This window comes from Helianthus annuus, chromosome 2, assembly GCF_002127325.2.
Source record: "Helianthus annuus cultivar XRQ/B chromosome 2, HanXRQr2.0-SUNRISE, whole genome shotgun sequence".
NCBI lineage: Eukaryota > Viridiplantae > Streptophyta > Magnoliopsida > Asterales > Asteraceae > Helianthus > Helianthus annuus.
In genome coordinates this window covers 43783941-43800074 of record NC_035434.2, presented here as the reverse complement: position 1 = coordinate 43800074, position 16134 = coordinate 43783941, and the positions used below count along the sequence as shown (strand labels likewise).

The 16134-nt window shown below is 33.4% G+C and overlaps 1 pseudogene; it reads right to left on the bottom strand.

Annotated features, from left to right (window-relative positions):
* Positions 1-452: 452 nt before the first annotated feature.
* Positions 453-10840, bottom strand: LOC110914110 (annotated as a pseudogene).
* Between the last annotated feature and the right edge of the window lie 5294 nt (positions 10841-16134).

Genomic DNA, 16134 nt, shown 5'->3' with positions numbered 1-16134 from the left:
AGCCAAAATCCAATCTCTCACAAAAGAGCCAAACACATAGATCTTGACTATCACTTTGTTCGAGAATTAGTCGCTGAAGGTCGCCTTCACACTCGTTTCATCTCAACGGACCAACAAGTCGCCGACATCTTTACGAATAGTCTTCCAAAGCCACTTTTTGAGAAGTTTTGAGCAATGCTTCGTCTAGATCCTCCGCCTCCCATTGACGGGGGATATTAGGCAATCCCACAAATGTTGCCCTCATATTAAACATATGATAAATTATAGCAATTGTAATTAAGTGTATCCTCTAAATATGTAAATAGGAGAAATTGTCTCTTCTAGTCTTTGTAACTTCTTGTGTATTTATAGGGGTTGTATGTGTAATGAAAAATCATTGAAGTTTTCCATTATCTCACTATATATATATATATATATATATATTCCAAAAACTAAAGATTTTACTCCAAACAGAATAAACTACTAGTTTAAAAACATAATAAACCAAATAAAAGTTAGTTGAACAAAATAGGGAAATCTTAGTTCATGTCGAGCTTGTGTAAATGTGGAAGAGAGTGATGAATCGACTCCGAGTTTAGCGTTCTTTCCGAAAGTTTATTTGGGTCTTTGATCAACTTTCTTTGATTAATGCCTCCTCTATTAGTATTCGGAGATCTTAGTTCTCGTACATACTTCTCCTTGTGGAGTATTGCTGCAAACCTATCATATTTAAAACAATGTTAAATTATGAAAATATTTAACTACTTATATATTTTAACAGAAAATCGTAATAATGAAATAGTTTGAAGATAAAAAGTACTTTTTTAGAGCCATCTCATTGGTAGTATGATGATAAGGCTCATATAGGCCAGTGCCAAGATTCACCCTGGTTACTGGTTTTTTCAACAACTCCTCACCCACTTTCACGAGATTCTCTAAGTTTTCTTTGGTAGCTAAATCCATGGAAGCTAAGTCACCACATAGAGTGTCATCCTGAATTCGGAGATAATTTTCTGTTGAATGTAGGGCTTGGAAGACGGTAGAGATGTGGTAGTCAACCATGTCGCCACTAGCCTGAGTGAAAACATCCACCAATGGAGTAGAGCCACCACCGGCTAACCACCCTAAAATGCCCCAACTAGAAGACTTTGTAGCGTCATACTTCTCTTGAAATTTCTGAGACCCTGTGCCTAATGACAAAACTAGAAACCGGCCATATTCTAGTGGCTTTATTGGAAAAAAGTCGGGACTTCCTGTGGTTATTTCCTTACTTACTTCACTTATCGCAGCCAAAGTCTACACAAAAATAGATATAATCAATGTAGTTTGTATGTTATATAACCTGTATTTGGATAAAACCACATAGATCTAATCACCTCCTATTAAACATTTAAACTATAAGCTACTATAAGCTGGCCTACCGGATTGTTAGCGACCACCGCACCATCGATAAGATTGAATTCTCTAAGTAACTTTCCCTCCGAATCTTGGGTTTGGAATGAATGGGGAGGGAGATAAGTTGGGGCTGCTGAAGTTCCAATGCATATATCAGAGATCTTGGCATCAAGGCTTGGGATATTCTTCAACTGATCAAACAAACAGGAATTTCAGTTTGTTAAAGACATCATTTGTTTTATTAAACCTTAAATTCCTCAATTATGTTATGACAGTTTTGATTTGTGAAAACAATTTGATTGTTTCAGGTGCAGAAGATACCTGGTAGCTCGAGAAGATCACAGGCTGCAGATATTTGATGTCAAAAGTTGGAATCACAATATTTGTTAAGGCTTGTTGTAGTCGTTTTTCTGGTAGTTTTTCTTGAATAATCTTGTGTAGGTATTGGCCATCATATTTTGGTCCCGATAAAGCTTTGATCACATTGTAGCAGGAGCGAAAGGATTGCTACATATAGTGCAAAAGATGAGATAACACAAATCATGATTCCGATTCCAATAATACTAGACATTTAAGATTTATGTTTCGATAAACAATGTCTGTTTTTTTCCTTGAAATCACCCTTCTACTTTAAATAATATAGGGTTTTAAGTTATTTAACTTTAGGAAATATTATTTCTCTAAAAGCATGTGTTTGATAATTTTTTTTTTATTTACAAAATATGTAGGTGTGGTTAACTTTTTTCTTGACTTTTCGGATAAATTATTAATGAAATAGAGAAAATAAACACAATGTGTGCGGTAGCCCCAGTGTCGGACGTTCAATCAGGGACTGTAGTATTTATTTGACAATGAGCATGGAAAGCTTGTGCCAACTGATCCGGTGAAACGGTGAACGGAGCATAGGATGCAAGATGATAACATTGGGCCGCGGAATGACCAGGCTTTTGACATAACTGGCAAACGGGCCTATTAAAATTATTGGCAGCATGCCTACTGGACCTATTGCGGCCCTTGTACATGTACATATTCTGATTAAAGTTAGGCCAATGAGACCGATGGGTACTATAGCGACTGGGCCTGGGAACATATTGGGCCTGTGGAACACTGTGCACAGAAGGACCGCCCACAGTAGGTCTCAACGAATTATTATTGTTGTCAGTGGATGATTGCGCCATGAAAGCCATGATATTAGAATCATCATTGGACATTGTTCCATGCAAACTTTTTATAAAAAGCTCATGGCTTTCGGCACTTGCAACAAGGTCAACAAAAGAGGGAATAGGACATACCGAACGAGTAGTTGTAGAGAATCTTTGAAAAGACGTACCGAGGCCACACAAGAACCAATGGACTTGATCCATAGCATCAATGGGGTGACCGATAGCCGTCAATTGGTCACAAATAGCCTTGAAAGCCCGTGCAAAATCAGCCACAGATTTTTCACCCTTTCTTAGAGCACGGAGATTGTCCCGGAGATTTTGGACCCTTTCAACGGAGGCATTGCAATAAGCGGCTTCAAGAGCCATCCAGATTTCACGGGCCGAGGAGAGCCCAACAGTTATGGAAAAAACTTCTTCAGATAAAGAGGCATTGAAAAGGATGATGGCTTGTTGTTCATCCCTAAGCCATGTAGTGTGATTGGGATTTGTTACTTCTTTTTCACCGGACATAATTGTCGGATTCGGTGGTGAGAGAATTCGATCAACATGTGGCAACAAATGTTGGTAAGTGAGAATGGGTTTCATTTGTGTCCTCCAAGATATGTAATTGTTAGGGTTAAGTTTGATGGCGATCATTGGAGCAAGGCCATTTAACATCGGATTTGAAGTAGAAGATGAAGACATGATGAACAAGGGAAAGAAGGATAGAATCGATGAAGAGGAAGGAATAGGAGATGAAGATAGCCGATGAAAGGAAAGAAAGGAGAACTTGATCGGGCAGGGAAGGAAGGGAGGAGGAAAAAGCCAAGAGATGGGAGCACAACTACAATTGGGTTGATGGGTGATACCATATGAACGGTCTAATTCACATTACAAAGGTTACAAGATACAATATATAGACTTGAAATAAATAAACTAATAAATAGAGACAATATATACACAAATACAAATATTATTTAACAGTATTTATAATAGAATATTTGCTTGGTATCATAAGCTTACATTAAGTGTTAGTTTCGAACTTAACAGATACGGGTGTCCGACCGTATCGATACCACAGAACCGATAGCGACCGAATTTTCACCCGTAGGTAGGCGTGAATAATGACTTTTCTTTAAAGAAAAACTTCATTCTCACCCCTTTTGGTATACATAATATACGCCTTTAATCCATTTGAATTTCATTTAATTTGATTTTTCTCTGTGATTTGTGTTCATTAGTTTGTTTTCTTAAAAGCTGAATATGTAGCCGTATTCCAATATAAATACATTGCAAACAGAGTTGTATTCAAATTTGTTATGGTAAACTATACCGAATACCGGTGCTATCAGGAATCTTTGTTACATGACAAGATTTTTGACTCTTGTAATAAACATAATTAAAGAAGCAATTTGTGCTATTTTTATATTTTTAAAAATAGTTTTATTTATATAATTACTTAGTACTATATAAATTTATAGCCTTAAACTTTGAAGAGACCTCAAACAATTAGGGATGGTAAAAAATCGAAGCCTGGCGGGTATACGGGAACTCAAAGCATCTGGGACGTTTATAACTGATACTCGACGGGTATGAGGGCGGGTATGATATTGAAAAAACATATTTGGCGGGTATAGGATGGATATGCTATTAGGTTATACCCAACCCATTACGCGTAACTATATATCCGTTTACCCCAAAACATATACCCCAAAACTCTTTAACTTTTATTTCTATTTTCTCTTAATTATTGCTAAGTACTGTTTCATTCTGATAGCTTCATTAATTGAAAATTAAAATTATTGTTTGTAATATATATTTTGATGACACTAATATATTAAAATATGACATGAAATACAACTTTTGTTTTTTGAGTATAATATTATAATATATTTATGTTTTTAAGTATTTTTATAGCGATGATGATATACACGCTTTTAATCGTAATTTAATATATCACTAGGTTATAACCCCGTGTATTATACGGATCGAATAAATGAATTTTATATACTAAATAATAAAACGATATATCTTTAAAAACCTCTTTTATTGCACGGGTTGAATAAATATAATTTTATATATTAAATAATAAAAAGTTATATCTATAAGAAACATATTGTACGGGTTGAATAAATATAATTTTATATACCAAATAAAAAAGTTATATCTTTAAAACCGCTTGTTTTACACGATTTGAATAAATGTAATTTTATATATTAAATAATAAACAGTTATATTTTTATGAACCTCGTATATTGTACAGGTTAAATAAATGTAATTTTATATATCAAAAAATAAAAAAAATGCATCCTTAAAAACCCCGTATGTTACACGTGTTGAATAGATTTGAAAAAGAGTTATATCTTTAAAAACCATGTGTATTACACAGATTAAATAAATGTAATTTAAATTTTAGAATCATATTTTATTAGAAAAATAGAATAATGGTATTCAAAATTTAAAGTAAGATGAAATTTAATATTAGCTCATTATTCATTTATTTATTTAATTAATATAAGATAAGTTTGGAAGTGAGGCGAGAAAATCATAAAATAAATGCTTACAATGAATGATAGGTGTTACACAATAATGTTTTATTATATAGTATAGTATAAATATATATTCATATTGATATAAATAGATTCTTATATTATAGTAAAATTTGTTAACAAATTCTCAATAAATTTAACCCTTTATTTAAAACTTGTAAATGTAATGAATTCTCAATAAATTTAACCATTTATTTAAACTTGTAAACGTAGAAATAATAAATAATATTAGTTAATTTTATTTTAAGTTTCGTAAAATCTATTTGATACCAAACTAAACAAAACGTTCAAATATATAGTTAATATCAAGAGTAAATTACGATTTTGGCCATGTGGTGATATCACTTTTACCCTTTTTAGCCAAAAAACGAATCTTCCAAAAGGGTTAGAAAAAAAAGACGTTGAGAGCTCAGACGTTAAAAAATTCCTTTCTAGGCTAAAAGGGTAAAAGTGATATAACCACATGGACCAAAATCGTAATTTACTCTAATATCAAATTAGATAACTAAGTTTGAATTTAAAGTAAATGGATAAATATAAAAGTAATAATTAAACTAAATAATCTTTAATAGGAGGATTATCTATAATTAATTAGAAGAGATTAAATTAAAATTATAATTATCCATAAGACATGGACTAATATGATGACAAATGTTCTCAAAGTGGTTTTTTTATTATATGTATAGATATAGATTTTAAAAACATAAAAATTTAAAGGAAAGTAAAAAATTTATATAAGAAAAATCCCAACGGTCGGAGATACCCCAATACTCGCGTATATATCCGATATCTAACCAGTAAATCCCTGATAAATACCCGACAACTAATGAGCGAAGTATGGAACAAGATTTTACAACCGTCTATGAGATTGGGATTAGCCATACTCGGCCCATTTCCAACCCTACAAACATTTGTTTTTACTTGTATGATGCTTTCGCTCATGGTTCTAAGATTGGGATAGCGACATAAAGTGTCACAAAAACAGTATTGAGAAGGTAAAGTTGTCACACATTGAATACTGATGCATACCTGTTTTGTGGGAAGATTTTAGGACAGTGTTCAAGATAAAACTCTTTAACATCCTTAGCTGCAAAAGTTGGACGACCCTCGTCATTCGGAGTGGTTAACATAGCCGTCACAATACCGCCGGTACTTGTCCCGGAAATCACATCAAAATAGTCTGCAAGTCTTGCATTCTCGCCATCTAATTTCTGTTACATTTTAAGAATTTTTTAATTAGTTTTCTATCAAGTATAAAAAGAACCTGTATTCACCCACACTCGTAAACCTGTAGTTCAGTTTCAAGAAAATTAAGGATCACACCCGGAATGATTCCTCGTACTCCACCTCCGTCGATGCTAAGGATTGTGATTAGATTCCCATATGTTGGTGGTTGCAAAGGTGACCGTGGTTCTTCCTTAAATGACATGGTGGATTCAATATATTGTTCGGGTTACTAGGTTTTGGTGTTATAAGATGAAATAGTTTGAAAAATATTGGATTTTGTGTGCATGATATATTGTGTTATGTGAATTTATTTATAGTGTAGATATTTATTATATACTTGTTGGAAGTTTCATAGCATCGGGACATTTCAACTATTGGGACAACATGATGGGTCAAATGATGTTATATGTTTACTGTAGAAGACGGAAGACCATATCTACAACTTTGAACCTTCTTATTTTTGAAAAAAAAAAAATATTGCCAAGACAAATTAATAAGCGGTGAGGCGAAACATACGACCTAAATATACTTAACGCACCACCTATGAGAAAAAAGTGAAAAGAGCTACATTCTGTAATTTTAATAGGAGAATAAAGCTACATTCTGTGAAAAAATCATGAGAGAGGTACGTCTAACATAACCACTCATAATTGACGCCACGGAATAGTAAATCATTGCGATCATGCAAAAACTGAAGCAGAATAAACAAGCACATTCTACTAAATGTTTAGATAGACCTTACTATGGGGAAGAGAAAAAAAAAGAGAAAAAAGAAAAACTGTCTCCGCAACTCAATTAAATAAATATAAAAAAAACATCTTCAAATCCAGTAACTAATCAAATATGTCTCTCAATCTCTCAAGTCTCATCACACACAGGTTAAAATTTGCAAAGCCGAAAACAAGTATCCAATTTGATGTATGTTGTCTAGACATACCTACACTTTTTTGTTTATTTGATTACATAGTTTTAAGTTTAAAGAAAAATAACCTGAACATCTAAAGGAAGTTATTTGACCCAAAAGTTATCTTGGATTTGAATTGCCAGATGACTTATTTAGAACGTTTGTTATTAGTCAAATTTTCAACATCCTTTTGGTCAATTTCGCAGATACTCGTGCACATTAAAAGATAACTAGTGTTTAGAACTCGCGTGTTACTGCAACACCATTAAACCGAATGAAAAGTCAACTCAAAAACGTTGAATTATAAACGCCCGCGGGGCCGTTAAATCCAAAAAAAATAGACGTAAAAACGTTAACTTGCAAAAGCTAGACGGAAACGTAAACCGATTTTTTTTTTTTTTTTTGTAAAAGATGAAAAGTATACGAGATCAAAGTTGAAAGTGAAAAAATGTTCGGGTTAGAAATAAAAATTGTTTTATGACAAATTTGTAAGATATGAAAAACATAGGGGTTTGTCAAATGGTATGAATGCTCAACACAGCATAAAGAAATAATAAAGAACACAAAAGAAACGACAAAACGGTGACGTAAAACTTTATTGATTAACCCAAACCAAAAATACCCCTCAAACCTGGATCATGTGAAGAAAATACTAAGCTACAAGATCCACCCACAACGGATCTACATCAGATCATAACAACTTGAACGGACAGAGAGAACCGTGTGTGTTGTAGGTGAATCAATGAGAGAGAATCAATTCTCTCTACTGATGACATTCCTTTTTATACCCACAGATATATCAAGGTTACACTTTGGCCCACAAGAATCCAACGAACTGATCGGACCCCATGAAATGTTACACATTCACCCCTCAGACTTGTAACCTGTTTATAACTTTGGCACAAAACCAGTTATAACAATAACGAGCTCAGTTATAACAATAATAAGCCCAAGACTAGCCCAATATGTACAAACGTAACATAACTGTAACATAACTGATAAGGCCCAACAAATGTATAGTATATGAATTAATCATATATTTTCAACATGCCCCCATCATTCATATATTAGACTTGTTAACCATTTCCAACTTATTGCACATAACATCATTCACCTCACTACTTAAACCTTTAGCAATTTTACAAACAGAAACAATCTTAACAGGACCAATAACACCACAGACAATTTTTTTCAAAAAAATCCAGATCTATTTCAAACGTTTAGACTTCTCATGAAAGACAAGATTCAAAGAAACTAATATGGCACTTTTACTAGATTTTAACATACAAACAACAGTTAACACCAAGTATTTACCAAAACTACACAATGCAATATACAACCCTATCCACTTGTAACAAAGCCATATACACAACAACACAGAGAAACAAACCAAAGAACTTTCTATAACTGACAGTCAACAAAACAGATAAACTGTTATGACTAAGAACACCATACAACAATACAACAATGATAGCCTACACAAATTCTTGCAAAATGCACAACCACATACTTTTAGGCCATCCGTAGTCATAAAGCCCTTTGTGGGGCGTTATGCGACACCTGTCGTGCCACGTCACACAGGGGCTTTATTGGGCGTTATATCACTAGAGTCCGTAGTCATAAAGGCCCTACCCATCAATACCTAATTATCAATTTTCAATTTTATTAATTAAATATAAAAACCTTGCTTAAATTTGTTTGGTTAAAGTTTGAAAACCTCCACCCATACTAGCGCTATATATATCACGCCCCATTAATTTTTTTGTCTCATAAAGCCCTTCGTAATGGTGTTTGGGGCTTTATATGGGGTTTATGTGGGTGCATAACGTCCCACTACACATTGTCTTATAACCAAAAAACATCTCTTACACAAGAGAAAAAAAATACAAGCTAACACCACATACAATCAAGAAACAATCTTGAGAACAACCATATTAGACTTATTCAACCCATAAGATATGACTAATCATACAATATGATATATGGATCACACCCAGCAAACATTTTTAACAGTGTTGAAGCTAAGAAGTTATCAGATAATGCAAAATAATTCTGTAAAATAAGAATCACAAGATTCGACAACCATTTCTCATATTCATAAATCAAATAACGACTTTCATAAGTCTAGAAGCAATTCTGATAAAAACAAAGAGCCATAAACTCAAAAGTCAGAACAATCTAAAGCAATTCTTGCAATTCATAACAGAACTGATATGAACAAGAACAATATGAATCTACATCAAAAAACCAAATTCCTAAACGACGCATAAAGTCACACGATTTTTAAACTTCATAATGAAGTCTTCAAAAACAAACTTTGTGAAAAAAGTAAAAGACTAATTTGACTCCATCAGAAAAAAAAAATTATTCATTTAGTGACTTTAACAAGTATAACACATATAGAGAACACTTGAAAAGAACATAAAGATTCATTTGTTTTTATCAAAAACTGAATCACACGATTCAAAACAAATCTGCCCAAAAGAGAACAACATAGTTCTACATCAGACAACAAATAACAGCCAAATACACTTCTAATTGTAATTATAGATCATATGCTTTTACGATTAGAACAAAAAAACTTCTCACAAAGAAGTAATCTAGGCAACCACAATATACAAGAGCAATCTTGAAACTTTGTTAGAAAACATCCAAAACCACATGAATCAACTAACCTCACAACAAGATAGACATATGATCCTTTTAGAAAAGACGAATCACACAATTCAAGAAACAAGACTGAGAATAATAAGACAAACACAAGACTATAAGACACAGCCAAACAAATCCTGATTAAACACAGAATTACACAATTTGAAACCAGAACAATATATCTCACACGAGATAACATACAAGGCTGTCACATATACAAAAGAATCTTGACTATACTATTGGTTAAACATGAACCACATAGCTCAACTAACCATATAAACAAGATCATAGACAAGCAGACATAAAGACTGCAAACAAAAGACATTTTAGCAATATTCAAGACAAAAAACCTCAACATATAGATCTCATAGCTAGGCTGACACAAACATCAAGAACAATCTTGACAACACAACTATTTAGAGAACACACAAACCACATAATTCGATTAATAGCACAACAAGACACTAGACTTACAATCCACAGCAGTAAGTTAGTTTTACAGTATTCAAGACACTTATCAATTTGCATTTCCTCAAGACAAAAATTCACATAAGTCAAGACATTAAGAAGTAGATAACATGATACCCAAAAAATATACACAACCAGTGTGAGAACATTCATAATATGCATGTCACAATGAAGTTGTGAGAACATGTAACAACATAAAAGCACTTTATATAAGTCCATTTCCTCATAACAAAAAAACATTATATAAGTATAAAAATGAAGAGAATGATATAAAAATGTAACACCATTTATATTTTATAAATGTAACATATTAACACCCCCCCCCCTCATTTTTATACCCAAACACATCGGACATATTTAACACTTTGCATAACACTTCATGTTGACTAATTAATAACCCTTTTGTAAAGATGTTTGTAACTTGGTTTCCATGGCATTATTTTTCCTCTCAAGAAACAAGTCAAGTTCGAAGTGTTTAGTTCGAAGTACTTAGTCCATGTCAAAAAGAAACCTAGGAATTGATAGATACGATCACACGAATAGAACACACAACAACATATTTAGATCCTAGTGATTTATTATTATGATTAGCAAAAAAAACTTATTACCCAAACCTTGCCCAAGAACCTTAAGAACTGTTCATTCAAATTAAAGAGAACTTTTGAATCAAGATACAAAAAATGTAGATGAAACCGGATGCTACATAAGATGATCAAACCATGGTGATCGTCATATAATAGACAATATACTTCTCAAGACAAAAGGACTCGAATACTCGAACGAAGAGCAAATAAGGCTCAATACGGCTAAAACCCTAAATTTGTGCCGGCAAGTTTTAATGTTAAAACAATATTTAAACCATTGATAAAATACTTTCCCACTTCAACGAAGACCATTAGAACAAGATTATATTTTCCCTCTATCGTAGAGAAAGATATCAAGACTCAAACTACTAATTTGTAAAGCAAGAAAACTAAATATATAACTAAAGCTGACATCAATAAACCTTTTATCAATTATGAAACAAATTCTCATAATCAGTAAATGGCCTTTAAGTCCATCACTGAGAAACAAAAACTCATGCAATAAGACATATCACACAAAACACTTAATGATAAAAAAACCAAAAAAGCACAAGTCCTTATAAACATTTAGACTCAAGGTTAAAAAGATATGAATTCATGTACTCCTTGACTAATAATACACTCAAAAAACTCATAAGGAACATCATATTGCTTGTATACATCACACAAAAGAACAATCATATAACATATCCAAATAACACGGAATCATATGATTGTATAAGAAAAATCAGATACACATCTGATAACATACAAAGTCACATGACTTTAAAGAATTCAGAACTCGTCTGAAAAACAACACTTGTGAAGATATTCAGAAACAAATTTGACTTGCTTAACAACTTTTACAAACGTACAAGAAACATATCCCGAGAAAACTTGTAAAGAACATAAAGACTAATTTGAATCAAGCAAAAAAATAAAGCTTCACAACAACAGATAACACATCACATTGATAAACAGTATCAACCAATGAATCAGCCAAAAATACAAATAAGACAGAGATGAACAAATAACTAGATGTAAAATCCTAAGACGAAGCTGTATCAGTGTCCAGATTCCAGGTTCATCAATTATAGTGCCTGGACAGGTCTTTATGCAAGGGCCAACTCTAATAAAGAAGATAACAGAAAATGGACAACAACAAACACTAAGACAATACGCAAACACAGGTAAGCCACAAAATAACATCAAACAGAAACAAAAACAAGAACACAGATAGACCGGTCCTCACTACCCCGATATCAACTATTTCAACAACAGAAAAATAAAGAACAAAAAATGACACGATCTTACAGATGGTTCATATAACTCCAAGAGAGATCAGAACTGTAGTTTACAAGAACTACAAGATCTGATCAAGCCATAAATAAACCACACACCTGGTTAGTTTGCTCTGAACCTTCGAGGGTTTCAGAGACTAACATAGGTCTTCAATAAAGAAGATAGGAGATCTCCTTCCAAATGTCAACAAACCCTAATTAGGGTTTGTGTCACACCAGATTTAAACAGATTCCACTAGATCTGTACCTGCACACACTTAAAAAAATCAAAACAAAACAGACAATAACAAGGTAACCAAAAATCATATTTAAACACTAGAACACAACGGAACCCCAAAATCAGAATCAAGAGCTACGTGTTTGCTCTAATACCATGTCAAATGGTATGAATGCTCAACACAGCATAAAGAAATAATACAGAACACAAAAGAAGCGACAAAACAGTGACGTAGAACTTTATTGATTAACCCGAACCAAAAACACCCCCAAACCCTAGATCTTACTTATGTAAGATCTAAATCAACATGTACAAAAATACAAGATCAACTGATAAAAATATCAGTTGATCATATGAAGAAAATACTAAACTTCAAGATCCAATACTGGATCAACAACAAGATCCAACACTAGATCATCAACAACCAGACCAAACTAGGTTGAAGATCAACGAATACAGAGAGACCAACAAGACTATCAACAATACAGGATCCATAACTAGATCAACAACTAAACAAGACCCACAACAGATCTACATCAGATTATAACAACTTGAATGGAGTGACAAGCTTGCACAAACAGAGAGAACTGTGTGTGTTGTAGGTGAATGAGAGAGAGAATCAATTCTCTCTATTGATGACATCCCTTTTTATGTCCCAGATATATCAATGTTACACTTTGGCCCACAAGAATCTAATGAACTGATCTGACCCCCTGAAATGTTATACATTTACCCCTCACACTTGTAACATGTTTATAACTTTGGCACAAAACCAATTATAACAAAAAAGAGCTCAGTTATAACAATACTAAGCCCACGACTAGCCCAATATGTATAAACGTAACATAACTGATAAGGCCCAACAAAAAACATAACCAACAAATGTATAGTATATGAATTAATCATATATTTTCAATAGGGTTAAAAGTAAAAAAAAAATAGTAAAAATATGAGAGGAGTTAAAGTTGGTAAATAATGTATATAGTATTCAGGACCTGCACTTTATGTGTATAAGGGATCAAAGTTGAAAGTGGGAAAGTGTTTAGGTTAAAAATGAAAAATCTTCTGTGACAAATTTATGAGGATGAAAAGCAGAGGGGTTAAAAGTAAAAAAAAAATCGTAAAAATGTGAGTGGAGTTAAAGTTGGTAAATAATATATATAGTATTCAGGACATGCACTTTATAATGGGATCGTAAACCAAACATAAAAAGGAAAACGTAAAACGCTGAATGACACATACGCGTAGTGGGGTGTTAAGTCACAAAATTAGACTGATAAGTCAAACATAAAAGAAGAATAACCAAGTCAGTGTAGGACCCCACGTGTTGCGGCGAGGCCGTTAAACCATTAAAAAAATACTTGGTGACCAAATTGTCAGTGGAGAAGTGTTGGGGTTAAAAATGAAAAATTCATGGTGACAAATTTTAAAGGTTGAAAAGTATAAGGGTTAAACATGAATAATTCTTTATGGCAAATTTGTATAAGGGGCAAGTATATGGAATTACCTGGGATTAGTTTTCAGAAGAAAGGCGAAGACTTTGGATGGGGACGCGAAGTTGCTTCCTCAAGGATGCATCCTGCGACCCCATTAGAATTCCAGGGATGCATACTAGGACGCAAAACAGTGGAGAACTTAGGGTAGGGAGGCAGATTGCATACCCCATCAGTTTCAACCTGCAAAAATTCTCCTTTAACCTATTTTAATGTTCAATTCATATTCAACCTATTCAAGACACACATGAATGGGGGGGGGGGGTTATTCCATAGTCAATTTTGGGAGCATTTGGATAGATTATTGAAGATCCAATCCATCCATTGCTATATTCCATTATGTTTTGAAGATCAATCATCAACCATAAGTGGCTAATCAATCCAAGATCATCCCTAGAGAAAGATTATGAGGTTTCTACGGTTTATTTTTTACATGTTTTGATTTGATACAAACATTTGGTATTCTTTTGATTGTAATTGGGTGAATGAGTTGTGAGTTTTCTATGAGTTTTGATATGTGCTAGGCTCTAGTTGTTATTCTTGATTTATAAAACATACTTTTGTCCTGGATTCATATTTTTAATGTTTTCTTGTACCGTTTATGTATGATAGATTATTTTTTATTTCTAAGATTAGGTTTTCAATATAACAAACTCAAGAAAATTGGTGTACGTTTATAATATAATCAAACCATTCACGTAGGATAACCCTAGATACTTGTTAATCTGAAGCCTATGTGTGATTCTTTATCATACATTTTTTACAAATCCATTTTAATGACCATTTATTCATAATTTTAATTAAAATTGTTAGCTTATTTCATGAAAAACCAATTGGAATCATTTCATTGATTCCTACTTTCAAAAAACTTTTGACATAAAAAAGCAAACTTCATAACCCGTTTAATCAACTTAAATCCAAGCATCCACTACAAACTCTTTTTAGTTCGACACTCTTCTTACCACTAGCTATATAACTAATGGTACTAAGGATCACTTTTAACCTCTATCTTTGAGACTTTGACTAGATGCTAGACATCTAATCAATACCCCCTCTAGTTATGCATGTTTCATTACTCTTTGAGTCTCCTCTTGTTGTGGATGCTGAAAGCGTGCTTAGTTGCATTAAATCTTCCCCAAAGGGACTTCTTGTGGGAGGGGTGGGTTGACGAACCAACATGTTTTGGATGCTCTTTATGGAGAAGTGTCAGCGATCGTTGTCGGGTAGCTCATAGCTATTTTTGAAGTTGTTAAATTTTGTTAAAAGGGAGGTGTCGAGGGCCTTGGCAAGGTTTGTTGCATCCACCCCCTCACACCATTACTTAAACTGGACAACTGAATTAGGCTTATTGTCGTGGGTGCGATTTAGATGAGGCTGGTCTCTAAGGTTGGTATGAGAGGTTCGCTGATTATTAGTTTGAAAAGGGAGTTCCCAGCAGGACAGAGGCTGTGTTCCAAAGTGTGAACAAGTTTTAAAATGAGTTCCACGGATAGGTCGTTTGATATACTTATCGTCGGTTTCTTTAATGCCTTCCACTTGGTGGATGGGACTGTCCTATTGCATGAGGTTTGGACCCAATGCTCATCCATGTCCCAATGAGTTTTTTTATATATATGGGTAAGTAGCTTAGTTATACATGGGAGATGATCCTATATGGTTCACTAGGGCTGTAAACAAACCGAACGAACACGAACAAGGCTTTGTTCGTGTTTGTTCGTTAAGGAAATAAATGTGTTCACGAACGGTCCATAAACACTTACCGAACAAGATTTTATGTTTGTGTTCGTTCATTAAGGAAATGAGCGTGTTCGCAAACGGTTCATGAACACAAACGAACACAAATAAATTTGGCGAACGTGACGAAGGATAAAGATAGATGGCCTAGAGAGTAGCACTCGAACTTGAATCCCTTATTGTGGAATGGAGGTCGATTGTATTCATGGATGTAAATAATGAGAAATGAAAGGGAAATGATGCATAAAAAGATGAAAGTGGGTTTCCTAGTTTAACTGTTAGGGAAATAAAATAAATAAAAGTTTAATAATATAAAAAGTACAAATTAAATATAAGAAAGTACAAAGATCTTCAATTAAAACACAAACATACTAATATAAACGAACGCAAATCAATGAATGTTCACGAACACCGTGCCGAACATTCACGAACACAATCGAACGAACGAGACCTCTGTTCATGTTCGTTCATTTAACTAATCGAACGAAATTTCTTGTTCATGTTTGTTCG